A 15,094-nucleotide genomic window follows, 5' to 3' on the forward strand; every position below is an offset into this window, starting at 1 on the left:
CTTGCTCATAGCCATTTAAGAGCTTCCTGTTGCACAAGTCAGTCCACACTTCTTACTCTGTGGCTTACAAGGCTCGTGGGACTTTCCCTTGCTTTTCTCTTCAACTTTATTGCCCATGACTCTCCTTCTTTGTCTCTACCTCCAGTCACCCAGGTCACTTTTAGTTCTTAACTACCAAGCCTTTCCTAACTCTGGGGCTTTGCACAGAGACTTCCTTTGCTTATAACAATCTCTTTCATGCTCTTTACATGGTCCTTCCAATCTCAATTTACCTTCCCTCATCACCTTATCTAGCTTATGCTTTCATTTATTTCTCTTCCTCTCAATATTTTCTTGGTGGGTAACTTTTGTTGTATAGATATTTAAAATTATACTTTAGTTAAATTCATAGGTTTTTGGGGTTTTTTGCTTCTGTGGTCAGTGATTTTGTGTGTTGTTTAAGAAATGTTTTCTTACCCCAATATCATGAATATGTCATACATATTTTTCTCTACAGAAAAGTCATAGATATTTTCTTTTAAAGTTTTTCTTTAAACCGGGAAGGAAGAAAAGAGAAGTGCAAGGGAATTCCCTGGCAGTCCAGTGGTTAGGGCCCTGCGATCTCACTACTGGGAACTCGGTTCAATCCCCGATCCCCGGTTGGGGAACTAAGACCCCTGCAAGCCATGGTGCTGCCCCCCACCCCCCAAAAAGAGAAGTGTGAAAAGGGAAGTGAAAACTACAAGCAAGAAGGAGAATAAAATAGGGAAGTAGGAAAGTAAGCAAAAAGCAGAGGTAAGAAGAGGGAAGGAAAAAAACCCTTCAGAGTTCCTCCTCCCGTTCCACTAATCTTATTGTGTATCTTCCTTCCTCATGGTCACAAGATGGTTCCTGCACTTTCATGTACAGCACTTTCGTTCTATGGAGGAAGAAAAAATAAAGGCAAAGGGAAAAGACATACATCCCCAAGTCCTCCTTTTACTTTTCAAATAATAGCATTTCCAATCAGTAGATGTATCATGTTGGTTAGACCTGAGTCACATGGACACAATAGCTGCAAGAGAGTCTGAGAAGGTGAGTCATTTTGACTGTTCACATTGCCACCCTAAACAAAATTGGGATTTTGTTAGAGAGGAATAAGGGGGAATGGATACTGCACAGGCAACCTCCATGCCTGCCATACTACTGATAAGGTGAGGTCCCTCCATATTTTTCTTCTTCAAAATTCTCCTGGTTATTCTTGATTTTTTACTCCTCCATATAAATATATGCATTATCAAGTTTTGCCAAAAACTTTGTTGGAGTTTCGTTTGGGACTTCACTGATAATTTAGATTAAGTTTGGAGAGAATTTGTTATCTTTAATGTGTTGAATCTTCCCACCCATTAATCTGGTATATCACTCAATTTATTTCAGCCTTCTTTTCTGCCATTAAATTAGGCTTTATAATTAAATCCAAAAGATCTTGTTCATGCTTTACTCCTGATATCATATAATTTTTAACAATTATTTTTTGGAGTAATTATTTTTAATATAGAGATGCTTTTCATTTAAAAAATTGGAAACCTTGCTAACCTCTCATATTATTCTCTCTTCTTCTCTGGGTTTTATGTGGAGAAGTCACATTATTAGTACATAATGAGTTTTGTTTCTTACTTTCCAAATCCTCTCTCTCTTTTTTCTTCTCTCATTACAGTGCTTTTGTATAATGGTAGACATGATTCAATAAAGAGAGAAAAATATAATGATACAGGGGAGAATAAGGACAGTTGCTAGAGTGATGTCCTTCCATAAGTGAGAGGGAGTAGGATACACTGTATAAAAGGAGGTTGGCCTTAGATTAGAAGCACAAATGGAATTATTGTTGGCAGCCATTGGTTCATGAGAAGACTAGGATCAAGGAGGGGACGTGGGTTGCATTCTTTTTAGGACCATCCAAAGGCCACTGACCCATAAAAAAGAGCACTCATGTTCTCCATCTCATGATTCTCCTCTCTCTGAATGCCTCTAAGACTAGCAAGACCTTAGGCTGGTTACTTTTTTTTTTTTAACAACCCAAGGAGGAGTTTACCCACATGGACTGGGTAGAGGATGTCAGTCGGATGCCAGGGTGTGGCTTGAATTTCTGGTAGCTGGACGCATAGAGAGTGTTGTGTACTCACCCACCTAAAGAGGAAAGGGGGAGAGGGTGCCCTGCGTTGCAAGCCAGCAGGACACCATCCAATTATTGAAGTGGAATGAGAAGTTTAATTCTTAAACATGGCTTTGGGAATTTTCCTTCGGGATGTGACATCATTTATTGAAAATTAATTGAGTATCAGCTCTATGCCAGGTCCTGGGGGTAAATAATGAGTGAGCATTTTCTTTGCCTCTTCAGACTTGGAGCTTGGTGAGGAGACAGATGTCTACTCCATGAGGCAGAATGAGATAAGCTTCACAATGTAGATGTGAGTGAAGGGCTACAGGTGCCCAGGGGACATGGTTATAGGACTAGGAATTAACTGTGGAGGGATGACACCTTCAGTTGACTAATGGGGAGGGGAACGAAGCATGCATGGCTGTGCTGGCTCGGCAGGGAGAATGCCCAGGCCAGCAGCTTCAAGGTTAATTAAGTGAAAAGTGATGCAATTGATTTCTTTGCTTCCAGCTGAATAGAACTTGGTCAGCATGGAAAACCAATGAGTTTAAAATTTCTGTACTTTGAGCCTGCAAGATGATTTCAGCATCTTCCCTCAACCCTGAATGCTGATGTTAAAGTGTGATGTTATTTAAGGGTTTAAAAATGCATCACTGCAACTGGATGAGTGGGGTTGCACCAATAACCCCCAACAGAGTACGCTGGTCACCCTTGGGTGTGTGGAAGGAGAGAGGGAGGTGGGGACATTGAAAGGATAGTAGCAAGGTAATCATACTAGAAGGTGTGCTTGGATAAACCAAAGCATAGCTTAAATAAAGCACCAGTAAAGTGACATGGTTGGATCTGCTTATGTAGATCATTCTGGTAGTGCCTAGGGGAGTGAATTGGCATGGGAAAGACAAGGGACAGGGGGCCCATGAGGGGCCGTTGCAGTCGTTCAGGCAAGAGCTGAGGCGAACGGTGGTAAAGAAAGTAAATATTTCCCAGGAGGAGTTGGTAGGATCCAGGATCCTATTTCATCCTTGACAGATTCGCAGCAGAAAAATTAGACTTCAGCTATTTCATTATGAGGTCAGAACTCAAGCAGTTTACTGAGTTTGTTGAATTCAAACAGTTTATTACCAAATTCTGCTTTTTAGTTTTAACTTCAACAATAATTTTTTGAATGACAACAATGTACTAAACCCCATGTGCATGGTTTTGTGGTTACAAAGATGAGGACGACGTAGACCTGCGCTGAGGGTCCTCCGCCTTGTCTGGTCTGGTGGGGATGGGTACGTGAGCTACCATCACAGGAGTGCTGGAGAAACGTGCCCATGTTATGGGCCACGTGCTGTGGGGACAGAGAGGAGAGCCCAGGTCTAACTCTCCCAGTGGAGTCAGGGAAAGACTTCATGAACTTGAAGGGTGAGTAGCAGCTTGCTATATGATGGAATGGGGCACGAAGGGAATTTTAGAGGGAACACACACAGAGGCGTAACATGGTCAGAGATGTATGGTATAATGATTAAGAGGTGGGCTCTCCAGTTAGACAGCTTGTGTTTAAATTCTGGATCTTTCCGTTCTAGACCCTGAGCATGTTACTTAACTTTCTAGGCCTCCATTCTCTCATCTTTTAAATATGTTTTTTTACTTTTTGGGGGGCGTGCCGCACAGCTTGAGGAATCTTAGTTCCCCCGCCAGGGATTGAACCTGTGCCCTCAGTGGTGAAAGCACGGAGTCCTAACCACTGTACTGCCAGGGAATTCCCTTAAATAAGGTTATTAGTAATACCTATCCCATATTGCAAAAAGTGAGGAAGCTTGTGAAGAGAACCCTATCTTGTAGGTTTGTTATGAGGGTTAATAATGCCTGTAAATTATTTAGAACAGTGCCTGGCACATGGCAAATTCTCAACAAATACTAGCAGTTATCATTTGACCAAATATTTAGGAATTAAAGAAGAGGGATAGGGGAAAATGGAAGGTGCAGCTATTCCTGCTTTTCCTTAAAAATATTCGTGGATGTCAAATAATATAGGGCTCCTAGGACCAGGAGAGGCTTTAGTAAAAAAGTCAATGTTAAAGTATTGCTGTGAAAAAAAAAATTATTGCTGTGGACTGAATTGTATTCTCCCCACCCCAAATTTGTATGCTGAAGCTCTAACCTCCACTGTGATGGCATTTGGAAATGGGGCCTTAGGAAAGTAATTAGCGTCAGATAAGGTCATGAGGGTGGAACCTTCATGATGGAATTAGTGACTTTGTAAGAAGAGGAAGAGAGAGAGAGAGGCAGAGAGATTTGCCATGTGAGGACACAGTGAGAAGGTGGCTGGCTGCAAGTAAGGAAGAGGGTCCTCACCAGGAACTAAATTTGCCAACACCTTGATCTTGAACTTCCTCCAGAACTGTGAGAAATAAATATGTTGTTTAAGCTACCCAGTCTGTGGTATTTTGTTATAGCAGCCCGAGCACACTAATGCAGATTTTGCTACTAGGAAGAGGGGCACTGTTGTAACGAATACCTAAACATGTGGAAGCAGCTTTGTAACTGGGTAATGGGTGGAGGCTGGATAAGGTTTGAGGCACACGACAGACATGCTAAAAGCGATTCTGGTGAGATCTCAGACAGAAATGAGGAACGTGTTATAGGAAACTGGAGGAAAGGTGGTCCTTGTTATAAAGTGGCATAGAACTTGGCTGAACTGTTTTCTGGTGTTTATAGTGTTTGTAGAACTTGCAAGTGATGAAATTGGATATTTGTCTGAGGAGATTTTTAAGCAAAACATTGAAGGAGTAGCTTTGTTCCTCCCAAATGCTTATAGTAAAATGTGAGAGGAAAGAGACAAATTGAAGAAGAGACCGTTCAGCAAAAAGGAAGCAGAACTCAAAGACTGGGGAACTTCTCAGCCTCTCCACATTGCAACACGTGAGAAAGCTTGCGAAGAGAGCACTAAGAGAGTGACTGAACAGCCATTTGATGGAGATCATGGGTGTGACTCACAGACTTACTCAGGCGTTTCAACAGAAGCTAAGAACAGAGATGCAATTATACCAGTGAAGACACTGCCAGTCTGAATGACAGGGAACAGAAAAAATATGAGACGAAATAAAAGACAACTGTCAGACTTCTTCAATCCTGTAGGACTGGACCACAGAGCTATTTAGCTATGGATATGTGCTGTTCTTCAAGAAAAAGGACGAAGGACTCTGAAGACAGTTTGGAGATGATCAGGGCACCTGCTTGTGACAAGTAAGTGTCTGTTGTTTAAGCCACCCCATCTGTGATATCTTGTTATAGCAACTTGAGCAGACTAATACAATTCTCTAAGACCTGGAGGAGGGAATTTGAACTCCGTAACAGCTGGTGAAACCTGGGCTTGAATCTGGGCATTTTCAGTTATCCTCTGGAGCACATCAACTAATTACTCACAAATTGCCCACATTTCGACAGCTGGATTCAAACATGTTCCCCTGTAGAGCCATTCCTCACTCTTACTGATTTGAAGACCAAGGCTTGTCTCATAAACTGGAGGGAAGTTATAAAATATGAGCCCCTGATGTGGTCTGTGCTGGGCAGAGAGCAGTGTGTTGGATTTCACTGCACCTTGATTTCAATGGATGCAGACAAATGGCACCTCTCTTATCCTCCACGTCTAATGACTACTGTGCTGGGGGAATGCTGGCCCAGCCTGGACACCTGGGCCTCCAGTAATGGAAGAGACTGAAATATGCTTAGGCTATTCATCCATATGACTTGTACAGTAGTCTGTCTTTTGGGTGTCCTGTTACTGAACTTTCTGAACTGATAATATCTGCTTTTGGGGGGAGGAGAGGATGACCATTTTAGGATTTCTCTGTGTCTGTCCTTATACTAAGAGGCGTCAATAACTAGTGAGACCGTCTTTCTTTCCTTACCATCACCTCCACTTTCCCACTCTAGACCCATCGATGTCAACCAAATCTCACTAGAGTGACACTGTTGGTGAAGGGCATTCGCCATACTCTCTACTGGGTCTGGAGCCTAGAAACACAACACTGGATCAAAATACAGAAAATGTATTACACACCTACTCTGCTCCCTCCCAGCAAGGCACAGTGAGGAATAATAATGGCTACCAACTTATTGAGTGTTTGTGTGGGTATGTGTGTTTATCCATGCCAGACTCTAAGCACTTGACACGCATATTCTCATTTAATCTTCCCAACAAGTTTATGGAGTAGGAATTATTATGCTGAAGTTACTGATAAGGAAGCTGAAGCTCAGAGATTTTAAATAAGGTATGTGAGGTCATTCAGCTAGAAAGAGGCAGTATTGGGACTTGAACTCCTGAGTCTCTCTGACTCCAGAGACCTCTTCCTTAACCGCTCTGATAGTCTGCCTCCCGCGATGCTGAAGCAACACAAGCCTTGGTTTTTGTCCACAGAGACATTGTGCTAGTTTCTGTGGACTGTTTTAGGGTAAACATCCAGGGGTTATTGTAAAAGGAAGTACATAGTTTCACTTGAGACTGAAGAGAGTTAGAAAATAAAGAAATGCTTCTAGGGACCTGTAGGGACCATGGTGGTGGGAGCGGCATCATCTGTTGAACACGGTCACTGGTCTAGTTCTGAGAGAAGGGGCTTGTGACCTGGGCAGATGCCCCACCAGGTGACTACTGAAGAAGGACACAGAAGTACCTGGGTCCTCAGGTGGTAGTTTTACTTCCTCTTGCAGACGAAGATTCAGTTTTAGGAAAGCACAGTCATGGTGTCATAGAAAGTTCTTAGTGATCCCTTGATACAACATTTCTCAGTTTATAAATGACAAAATCCTGGCTCAGAAGAGGTGACCTCTACAGAGGAACACAGTGAGTGGCAAACGGGTGAACAAGGGTGAGAAGCCTGAGGAGAGGACCACACTGAGACAGGACTTCGACCCAAAGACCTTCCTCAACAGGGAGGCTGAAGAACCAACGGGACACTGTCCTCTGGGCTGGCAACTAGCCCTCCCCTGAAAGATAGCCCTTTGGTTAGGCAAGGTTGGTGTCTCCACCACAGTCTTCAGAGGTGTAAATCAGAGGGGGCGCTGTCTTGCCAACTGTGAAACAGGACCTAAATGTTTTAACCAATCCCAATCATCTGTAAGCAGTCTCAAACATCACTTTGAAGTGGATGGAAAATGTGTGTGTGTGTGTGTGTGTACATATGTATGTGCATGTATTTGCATGTACTTGTACGTGTGTGTGCACATCCCTGTGTATGTGCCTGTGTAAGTACTCCGTGTATGTGAGTGTGTGCGAATGTGTGAGTGTGTGTGTGTGTGTAACAGGGTAAGGATTCATGTTAGTGCGGAATTACCATAGCATAGAGAAGCGGCTAAAAGAATCGATTCTGGACATAGGTCTGTGTTCAAACCTTTGCTTTGCCACACACTGTGTGGCAAGTTACTTAACTTCACAAGTCTTGGCTTCCTCATCTGTAAAACTGAAGTAACAACGTTTACCTCTCAGAGTTGTTATGGGGACTAACGGAAACCATAGGTAAGGCCCTTAGCATGATAGCTGAGAATTCAGTAAGTGGTTTTGCAGAAATCTCAGCTCAGTTATCACAGGAGAGCATGTGAGCTGCCCATCCAAATCCCAGCCACCACTGCAATGAGTTGGAATGGACTCTTCTCACCCCAAGGGCTCACAGTCAGGCATCATAATAAACTTATAAGCACGTGCTCACCTTCACCCATAGTTAAAATTCAAATAGTACAGCAACATGACGAGTAAAAAGTGATCTCTCTCACATCTTAACTGTAAAAAAACTGTGCATCCTTCTAAGACATTTTATGCAGGTGTCATGTTTGCCCGTGGGATGCCTATCTCTACATCATTAGGGTCTTTTTCAGGATATGAGTAGAGAATATTTCCAGAAACTTTTGGTACCAGGCCAAAAGCTGCCCATCTCTGAATAGCTGCCCATCTATCCCTAGAGAAATAATGTTCAAAGGACAAGGCAAACCATCTTCCTTTTTTTTTTTTTTTTTTCTCCCATGAGGAGGGTCCCTGGGGCTTCCTGCAAGAGCAGTAGACATCAGACTTTGGGACTGTCAGAAATAAAATCCAGGCCCTGGGGCAATCCCGTATTCCTGACTGTCTCTGTCTTCCTCAATATAATAAGAATAGAGGAGGCCTAGAACCTGAGGTTTGTATGGGAGTCCAGCTGTGTAGAGACTGTCAGAGGGAAGGGTTTGGCTTAGAAACACAGGAAGTAGAATGAAACCAGACTGACAGGCCTGACACTCAGGGCAGATGACAGAGAAAGACAGATGGACTCGTGGGAGCATTTGTAGAGACTGCTATGGATTTCTCCTGATTTAATTGTCACAAAGCGACAGAAGGTAGGAAGTAGGTAGTTGTACATGTTACAGACGATAAAGCTGGTGTCTTCGGAGAGGTGAAGGGACTTTGCAAGTGTTATCCACGTGAATACTTGACCCATTGTGTGTGCCCTGAGCATCCCAGTTGCTTACCACTTACTCAGCATCCGAGAATGCCTCGGGGGAGGAGAATGGGTTTAGCAAGAGAATTGTTCACCTGGCTGAAGTGGCTTTAAATTGGAATTCAGGAATAAGGAGAAAAATGCCAGACTATCTGTTGTTAGCTGAGGAGAACCAGCGTTCTGACATTGAAAGAATAGTGGAATTGTCCAGCTATTCTGAAAAGGGAGGAAAAGCAAAGTGTGGCAAAAATAAGACTTAAGACTTTATATATGGATCTAGTGATGTGTGCAGGATATAGAGAACACATAAAGAAACGCCAAGATTTTAACACAAAGCAATATGGCAGAAAGATCTCTGAGAGTGTATCAATGCAAAGAACCTGGATGAGGGGGCGTAAGTGTGGGGTGGAGGAAGCAGGAGAAGCTGCCTAGGGGAGCTAAGTAACCACACAGAGGGGTCCCAGATGAACTCAGATATTTAAAAGCCTTGCCTAAAGATGGAAAGATCTCCAAACAACCAGGAAAGCACAAGAGAGGCACAGATGTACAAAAATAGTATTGGAATTGGTAGAGCCCAGGATGAAATGCAGCTTGAAAAAATTGTTACTGACCAAAAAAAGAAAGAAGTTACCTTTGAAGCAAGATGCTAAAATAAGGGCTGAATGATAGGCCCATGGCTTGGGGTAGATGGGATAATGTTAACAGATGACAGAGAACACAACCCTAATTTGCTTCTGTCTTCTCTATCAAGCAGAATGACCTTAAAACTGAAAAGGGTAGAACAAACATGATTAAGAGGGAATTGAAATCTAAGATAGGTGAAGCAATAGTACAAAGCAGCTCTAAACGAGTTCAAACTCAGATGAATTATTTCCAAGGGAGCTGGAGGAAATTGCAGATGTGGCCACAGAGATGCTGCCCTGAGTTCTGAAGAATCATGGAGAATGAGGGGGCCGCACAAGCGTCTGCTTCTCTAAAGGGAAAAACTTAAGCTCCCATGGCTTGACACTGATACCTGGCAAAGTCCCAGATATCATGAAATAGAAGTAGATTTAGCAGAGGAAAGGGTGTTCCTTTGAAACTGGCTTGAGTGCATTTAAAACAAGGAAGGACGAGTCGGGGTAACCATAGTATCTGTTTTTGTGATGGGGGACTAGGTTGGTGGATGAGACAGACAAAGTGGGCAACGATGAGTGGTCTGAACAATGTCCAGGGGGAAGCAGGTTGAATGCCCATTCACAAAATGGGTAAAGGGACGGACGGAGCGAGGGTCTCTCAGAAGGCTCCATGACTAGTGCCTTTCTTCCCCACCAGCATTCCGAACAAATTGAGATGAAGACAAAAGAGTAAGCAGACAAGAGCTAAAACATCACATTTACTACTGATAGAGGCTAATTTGGAGGATTCAGCTGAGTGTGAGAACCAGCTTATCTCCTTAACTAGACAGACATATCCACTCAGCCACAGACGGTATGAACGAGGGCAGGCTTCCTGGAGAGAAGAGCAGAACTCATGTTCTCTGTAGGTGACTTCTCAACAGAGAACAAAAGAGTAGCTGAGATGAGAGTGTCCAGTTTACTCCTCCCAAATTCACCAACCAGATGAAGCCCCATTCTCTGAGGAGCTGCAGTGAGAGGTGGGAGATGGCCACTACACAGCTACACGTGGAAAGAAACAACAGGAGCTGGAGAAGTGTCCCCCCCAGGAAATGTCATCCTTTAATACTGTACCAATCTCACTGTTACTTCCATTTACTTGTCTGCCTCCCTCACCGACCACATCCTTCAATCACCTCCTGGGACATTGAAGGTCCTCTATAAATAGGGAATGGATAACTTCCTTTTGAAATATTAACTGAATTACTTTTCATTCTTGGTGAAACCTGTTTGTTCCTAGTTCCTACTTGCCTGAAGGGCCTCTGCCTGTTAAATTAACAGTAGTTACTGTTTCTAGAGAACGATAAACAAGACGACAAAGGAATCACTGCTCAGTTTTGGTTCAAAGAAGCATTTTGTTTCAAAATAGAGTTTCAGTCCATAGCAGATACAGTAGTCTGAAAAATGATTTGCAAGAGTCAGGCTGACAAGGGTTGTTGGCATCCAGAGAAACACACTTGGCCTATTTTTATTTATTCACTTTGCAAATTGGGTAATTGGACTCATATTTTTTTTCTTAACTCAGTGTCAGGGATCCTAGGCTGGCTGGGTTACCTTGGTTGAATGAAGCCCTTTGCTAAGACCAAGGTAGAGAATTATGTTCTCAGATACTTCAGCTGATGGGGATGTGTGTGTGTGTGTGTGTGTGTGTGGCGGGGTGGGAAGGGGAGCTAACAAAACCAAACCTTTACTTCAGTGTCACAACCACTTAATGATGGAAGCTTTATGTACCAGGTCCAGGTTGGAATTTAAGTTCATTTGATATGATCTTGGGCAGGCCACTTCATCTTTATGAGTCTTCATTTTCTTAGCTCTAAAGTGGTGACAAAAGCCTCAGCTCCCTAAACTTGTGTCAGCCTGCCCACATCAGCAGCTGTGGCCACCACATAAATCCAGCTCTAACCTCCAGTTTAGGGAGCCCTCCAGATGTGACTCCATGCCATCCTCTTCAGATGTCCTCATGTAGAGGATCTCCTGGGCCACTCACCCCCATGACTGTATATCTCCATTTTCTTGGCTAGTAGAGTGAGATTTGGCGACCTTGCCTCAGCCTTTCATTTGGTTCAGGCCAGACATCCTCATAGAATACCATATCAGGCCCAGGTTCTAGTGAGACTTCTTGGACACAGTCAGCGAGGCCACCAGAGCACCGTCAGCTGGGCATCCTGAATGTGCGGGCCTCTGTCTTTCTGAGAGGTAGGTCAGACGATTTAAGGATGGTCATGAAGAGTAAATGAGATTTTATAAAGTGCCCAGCATCGTGCTTGGTATACAGTGGGTACTTAGGACTGTTAGTTCCCATCCTTTCATAGGACCTTCAAGGGGCTGTGTCGGTGAGGAGAAAGTTGATGGCTCTTATTTAGAATTCAACACTTCAGGAGAAATGGACAGCAGAGGGCGCTAGGGAGGTGGGGTGCTATTCTCTTGATCTGAGCTGAGGTTTATCTCATAATAGCTACTTGGCCCACTGACTGCTTAGTCACTTAATCCACAGTCACCTCCATTAGTCACTGCTCCTGGGCTACTTCTTATCACAATTATAATTCCTTTAGTTTATTTTTAAACCCAGTCTTATTGCCATTGGAAAAATCAAGTTGGAACCCAGCAAAACCAAGTGAGAAAAACCTGCAGGAGACATGAAATCGTAGGATCAGATGGACCTATCAATGGAGGATTTCAAAAATAAAGACAGTGTTTTACTGGGCAAGGGATGAATTGAAAAGTCAAAGGAAGACGGGCTAAGGTTTGGCCTCAAAGAATCCAGTAGGGTAGACACCTTGGTTTGATGCAGACCAGGGAAGGATCTGATGGAAGACCCCTGGACCAGGCTATTTGTCTCAATGCAGTCCTTCAAGGCAGACTCACAAGGTAGGGCTGCAAAAGTGATGCTGAAGGATGTCATAGGGTTTCTGGAAAACCTAAAAATAGTGTTGGGACTTTCCTGGTGGCACAGTGGATAAGACTCTGTGCTCCCAATGCAGGGGGCCTGGGTTCGATCCCTGGTCAGGGAACTAGATCCCACATGCATGCCGCAACTAAGAGTTCGCGTGCCACAACTAAGGAGCCCATGTGCCACAACTAAGGAGCCCTGGGGCCACAACTAAAACCCCAGACAACTAACTAACTAAATAAATACTAAAAAAAAAAAAAAAAAAAAGAATAGTGTTAGTGGTGATGCCTCTCAGGCAGGGCTGGCTTTATGGGTGTGAGACCTGTGCAGTTACACAGGGCCCTACTCTCAGAGGAGGGGTGTATCTTGGTTTGTCCTCTGCTGTCACTGTCTTGAAATTCTTAATAATCTTTTGTTTGAACTTGTGTTTTGTAAGAAACCCTGATGGAGCATGCATGCAAGCAGAGGAGATATTCTAGGCAACATGTGTGTAAGTTATAGGCCAGGCCTCTAAACACGGCAGGTAACATGCATCTTGAGGAGTTGGCCTGATAATCCTGTATACATGCCTGGGGTGTCCAGGGTGCTGCAGGGCACAGCCCCAGGGCCAGATTGGTAATGATGATGGTGACAGCAGCAGCAGAGTTAGTGATGTGGCCATGGGAGAGAGGAGGAGCTGTACTGTGGCCAGTGCTGGCATCTACGGTGGGAGGCTGGCTTGCCTGTCCATCCTGGAGCCTGTCCTTGTTTCACGTGGACAGATATTAACTCCAGCCTGAGCACTAGGACAGGAGCTACAGGAATAGAGAGTTAACTTTGTCAGAAAATTATTACAAAATATAAGTGTACACATGGACTTTGTAATAAAGCATACATGAGAGTTATTATAATTCTTTAAAGTCTATTTATATTACAAGTGTTCTTTTTTATTGAAGTATATTTGACATATAACACTGTAAATTTAAGGTGTACAACATATTGATTTGATACACTTATATACTGTAGTATGATTGCCATTGTGACGATAGTTAGCACTTCTATCACGTCACATATCATCACTTCTTTTTAATGATTGGAATAATTAAGATCTAGTCTCTTTGAGTATAATACAATATTGCTGCCTGTATTTGCTATGCTGTGCATTCTTGAAGTCACGTTGCATGTAGGTGGTGCTCACTTGTATATTGATTAGCTGGCTGTATTAGAAGCATAGAGGAAGAAAAGAGAGGCATAGAGAATAATTCACCTAATCATTTCCTAATATCCTTTGTTTGTAGTGTTTTAAAAAAATATTTTTATTGAAGTATAGTTGATTTACAATGTCTTCTTATTTTCAGGTGTGTAGCACAGTGATTCAGTTATACACACACACACACACACACACACACACACACACACACACACACACTACTTTTTCAGATTCTTTTCCCTTATAGGTTATTACAAAATATTGAGTATAGTTCCCTGTACTATACAGTAGGTCCTTGTTGGTTATCTATTTTATATATAGTAATGTGTATATGTTAATCCCAACTTCCTAATTTGTCCTTCCCTCCCCCTTCAAAGAGTTTAGAATCTTTGGGTTTGGAAACTGCTGCAACATAGCAAAGCAAACACGCCTAGAAAGAGAAATCAAATTTAAAGATCATCACATTCAATAGAAAAGAACACCATTTTCATATGATTTTTAAAAAATATTTATTTATTTGTTTGTTTATTTATCTGCGCTGGGTCTTATTTGCAGCATGCGGGATCTTCGTTGCCGTATATGGGATCTTTAATTGCATCATGCAGGATCTAGTTCCCTGACCAGGGATTGAACCTGGGCCCCCTGCACTGGGAGCGTGAGTCTTAACTGCTGGACCACCAGGGAAGTCCCCATATGATGCTTTGGATGAACCAATTATTAATCAATACAATTTAAAAAGTAATTTTGCTTTGTAATTGAAAATACAGCCATATAATGCATACACAGATGTTTCAAATGATATACAAATCATGATGCCACTTTTCGTTTCTTGTACATCCTCCACAAGTTACAGGAAATGTCGGAGGAAATGTTAAGATGTCATTGCATGAATCTATATTTAAAATTAAATTCAGACTTACACAAAACTGAATTGTGTGAAGAGTTAAATCTTTTTAGAAAAATTGTTTTGCAAGGATCATCAGCTCTAGATGCACTAAAATTTATATTTCGAAATAATTTATCAGAAATTTATCCCAGTGTTGTCACAATCTATACAATACTCTTAACAGTTCCAGTAACAGCTGTATCAGCAGAAAGATCCTTCTGAAGATAAAAAATTACCAAAAATTATTTGTGATCTTGCATTTGCCAAGAGAGATGCTTTCAATTACATCAACTGAAAACGAAGTTGCTAAAAGTATAAATTTTTAGAACCCAATAAATGAATATCCAGAGAAGCTAGCCAGAAGAATCTCATAGTCAATCAAGATACCACATTAATGATGTATTATTATTTATTTTGTTATATAAAATTATGATATCAAAATATATTTTTGCAATTTATAAATTTATGTTGTGATTCACGTATCACCATCATACCTATGATGGTTTGTAAGTAACAGTATTTTTGAAGGAAAAAGCTTTATGTTTTAGTACCTTTAACTGCACTCCCCCCCGCCCCACCTGCTTTTAGAGGAAGGGGCCCTTTGCACTGGCCCTACCAATTGTGTAGCTAGCCCTGCTCTCAGGGCTACTTCTTAGCTTTCTTAAGATTCATTGTAGATAATGATCACTTGTCTCGTCTGCTTTGGTAAAAACCTCGAGTGGATTCTTAGAAAAGAGAAAGCTCTGGAGATATGTAGAGACAACAGGCGGCCTCCTCCTCTGAGGCTTGCACCAAGAGACAAGCCATCAGGAGCCGACTCATTCACTGTGGACTTGCCAGTCCTAGCACCGGGCCTGGCACAAGATCAACAAACATTTGTCAAATGGAAGAGTTGTGAATACCATCGT

At 42.5% G+C, this 15,094-nt stretch overlaps 1 long non-coding RNA gene across 3 annotated transcripts in view; it reads left to right on the forward strand.

Annotated features, from left to right (window-relative positions):
• Nucleotides 1-947: 947 nt before the first annotated feature.
• LOC116748361 overlaps nt 948-15,094 on the forward strand; it is a 98,907-nt gene continuing 84,760 nt past the window's right edge. Inside the window, exon 1 of one of the 3 annotated variants that reach the window (XR_004348270.1) lies at nt 948-1,053. This is a non-coding gene — a long non-coding RNA (uncharacterized LOC116748361). Of the gene's footprint in view, nt 1,054-5,049; nt 5,348-15,094 lie in introns of those variants that run through there. The other 2 variants (XR_004348268.1, XR_004348269.1) reach the window with 2 other exon arrangements.

Source organism: Phocoena sinus, chromosome 1, assembly GCF_008692025.1.
Source record: "Phocoena sinus isolate mPhoSin1 chromosome 1, mPhoSin1.pri, whole genome shotgun sequence".
In the NCBI taxonomy this organism is placed as follows: Eukaryota; Metazoa; Chordata; class Mammalia; order Artiodactyla; family Phocoenidae; genus Phocoena; species Phocoena sinus.